General features: G+C 37.6%; 1 pseudogene; it reads left to right on the top strand.

Annotated features, from left to right (window-relative positions):
* The first annotated feature begins 384 nt into the window (after nt 1–384).
* On the top strand, nt 385–1,384 carry LOC123927526 (annotated as a pseudogene).
* Nucleotides 1,385–3,711: the final 2,327 nt, after the last annotated feature.

The raw sequence follows: 3,711 nt of genomic DNA, 5'->3' as shown, positions 1-3,711 counted from the left end.
TAGATGAATTTCACAGACATAGATATGACCAAGGGAAGCCATGTACAAAAGATTATTTGATTCAATTTATGTGAAATACAAGAAAAAATAACTATAATCTATGCTAATAGAAGATGGAAGAATAGTTAATTCTGAGTGGTAGATATCTGCTATAAAGTACAACAATGGAATCTTCCAGTGTCCTGGAAATATTTAACATCTCTATTTTTATCTGGTAGTCTTTTTTCAGATTATAATTATATTAAACTAATTAAATCATTGGAATTAATTAAAACAGTTCATTTCTTTTATGCAATTTAAATTAACTAGATTAAAATTCATTCTATGATCAAATACTTAATAGAAATAACATTTCTGGCTCCTTTCTGCCTGTGGACGCCGCCGAGTAAGCATCGTTAAAGTCTCCCCTCCCACTGCCGTCATGTCTAAGTCAGAGTCTCCCAAAGAACCTGAACAGCTACAGAAGCTCTTCATCCGAGGTCTGAGCTTTGAAACAACCGATGAGAGTCTGAGGAGCCATTTTGAGCAATGGGGAGCACTTACGGACTGTGTGGTCATGAGAGATCCAAACACCAAGCGCTCCAGAGGCTTTGGGTTTGTCACATATGCCACTGTGGAGGAGGTGGATGCAGCCATGAATGCAAGGCCACACAAGGTGGATGGAAGAGCTGCGGAACCAAAGAGGGCTGTCTCAAGAGAAGATTCTCAAAGACCTGGTAACCGCTTAACTGTGAAAAAGATTTTTGTTGGTGGCATTAAAGAAGACCCTGAAGAACATCATCTAAGAGATTATTTCGAACAGTATGGGAAAATCGAAGTGATTGAGATCATGACTGACCGAGGCAGTGGCAAAAAGAGGGGTTTTGCTTTTGTAACATTTGATGACCATGATTCTGCAGACAAGATTGTCATTCAAAAATACCATACTGTGAATGGCCACAACTGTGAAGTAAGGAAAGCGCTCTCTAAGCAAGAGATGGCTAGTGTTTCATCCAGCCAAAGAGGTGGAAGTGGTTCTGGAAACTTTGGTGGTGGTCGTGGAGGTGGTTTTGGTGGGAATGGCAACTTTGGTCGCGGAGGAAACTTCAGTGGTCGGGGTGGCTTTGGTGGCAGTCGAGGTGGTGGTGGATATGGTGGCAGTGGGGACAGCTAGAACGGATTTGGTAATGATGGAAGCAACTTTGGAGGTGGCGGAAGCTATAATGATTTTGGCAATTACTACAATCAATCCTTAAATTTTGGACCCATGAAAGGAGGCAATTTTGGAGGCAGAAGCTCTGGCCCTTATGGTGGTGGAGGCCAATACTTCGCCAAACCACGAAACCAAGGTGGCTGTGGTGGTTCCAGCAGCAGCAGTAGCTACGGCAGTGGCAAAAGGTTTTAATTCCTGCCAGGAAACAAAGCTTAGCAGGAGAGGAGAGCCAGAGAAGGGACAGGGAAGCGACAGGTTACAACAGATTTGTGAACTCAGCCAAGCACAGTGGTGGCAGGGCCTTGCTGCTACAAAGAAGACATGTTTTAGACAATACTCATGTGTATGGGCAAAAAAACCTCGAGAACTGTATTTGTGACTAATTGTATAACAGGTTATTTTAGTTTCTGTTCTGTGTAAAGTGTAAAGCATTCCAACAAAGAGTTTTAATGTAGATTTTTTTTTTTTTTGCACCCATGCTGTTGATTGCTAAATGTAATAGTCTGATCATGACGCTGAATAAATGTGTCTTTTTTAAAAATGTGCTGTGTAAAGTTAGTCTACTCTGAAGCCATCTTGGTATACTATCCCAACAGTGTGAAGTTAGAATTCCTTTAGGGTGATGCCAGATTCCATTCGAAATTTATTTGCAACCTGCTTGGGCACAGAAGCCATTGTCTCCACAAACCTTGGTGTAGTTGAACTGACAGTTAATGTGCTGTGACCTGGAGTTCACCATTAAAAGGTCACCCAAGCAAAGTCCTGGAGTTTATTTGGTTACTAATATGATTGTTAGCACATCCTATGCAATATATCTAAATTGAATTATGGTATCAGATAAAATTATAGATGGGATTAAAGCTTGTGTATCATCCATTATCATGTGTAATCAATAAACGATTTAATATTCTCTTGAATGGAAAAAAAAGAAGTAACATTTCTGTTTATAGTCATAATTAATAACCAAACTTTTATTTTTGATAAGCCAGAGGTAACCTCAGAATGGATGACTAACAGACATCATTATAATTATTATTGCAAAGCAGTAGAAAAAAACATTTGAACTCTTAATCAGGTAAGATTAGGAATAGAATATTTTTTAAAGATTTTATTTATTTATTTTTCAGAGAGAGAGAAACAGAGAGCAAGAGCTAGTGAGAAGACAAGCAGGGGGTGTGGTAGGCAGAGGGAGAAGCAAGCTCCCTGCTGAGCAAGGAGCCTGATGTGGGGCTTGATCCCAGGATCTGGGACCATGACCTGAGCTGAAGGCAGACATTCAACTGATTGAGCCACCCAGGTGTCCCAGGAACAGAATTTTTAAAAATTATTCATCTTCCAAAATAGTTGTTTTACATTCATTTGTTATAATTATTAAAATTCAACATGTCTATAGTTATTATTTTCTGAAATTTCAAACCAGGAAACTGTAGTAATTTGAATTTAATTAAATAAATACTATTGAGTACTCAAATGTTATTTAACTGCAGAACACTTGATTCTCATTTACTTTTCTGTACTTTGCTGTTCAAGCCTTTTTATCAGTCATAAAATGTTTCCCAAAACCTCCTGCTCATTAATACATGAAAAGCTTTATGGTAATTAATTTTTTTCTTTGACAGGCTAGCTCAATGATACATTTCCAATATATTAATTACTGTCATGATGAGGTTTGCAATGAAGGTTGAATACAGTTATTCTCTATTGGTTAAATCAAATCAACTAAGAAATAAATGATCAATCTAGTCTATTATTATTATTAAGATAAAAAATATGATTACTAAGCCTAAGAATCTTTGGATATTATCTAGCCATATTCTAGATATAAGAAATTTGTTATAAATGTTGGAAGTACATTCCAAAACATTTTTATTGTTTAAAATTTATCTTTCTATTTAGGTGGTATAAGAAGCTATATAATATAATCACATTATTTTTCTTTGGGTGTTGGTTTTTTTCCATGTATAAAAATGAGTTTCCTCTATACATTTATATAAACATTTATTCCTGTTGTAATTCTGTAGTTTAATTATATTTAACTATTCTACATGGATAGAGCTAGAGAGTATAATGCTAAGTGAAATATGTCAGAGAAACAAAAATACTATATGATTTTATTCATTTATGGAATTTAAGAAACAGAACAAAGGAGCAAAGGGAAAAAGAGAGAAAGACAAACTAATAAAGAAACTCTTTTTTTAAAAAAATATTTTATTTATTTGACAGAGAGAAATCACAACTAGGCAGAGAGGCAGGCAGAGAGAGAGGAGGAAGCAGGCTCCCCGCGGAGCAGAGAGCCCGATGTGGGGCTCGATCCCAGGACCCTGGGATCATGACCTGAGCCGAAGGCAGAGGCTTTAACCCACTGAGCCACCCAGGCGCCCCTAATAAACAAACTCTTAACTACAGAGAATGAACCGATGGTTGCTGGGGAGGAGCTGGGTGGGGGGTGAATTAAATAGGTGATGGGTATTAAAGATGGCACTTGTGATGAGCACCAGGTGATGGACGGAATTGCTGAA

The sequence above is a fragment of the Meles meles genome, chromosome 17 (genome assembly GCF_922984935.1).
Source record: "Meles meles chromosome 17, mMelMel3.1 paternal haplotype, whole genome shotgun sequence".
NCBI classification, from domain to species: Eukaryota; Metazoa; Chordata; class Mammalia; order Carnivora; family Mustelidae; genus Meles; species Meles meles.
This window is presented reverse-complemented; position numbering and strand designations above follow the sequence as displayed.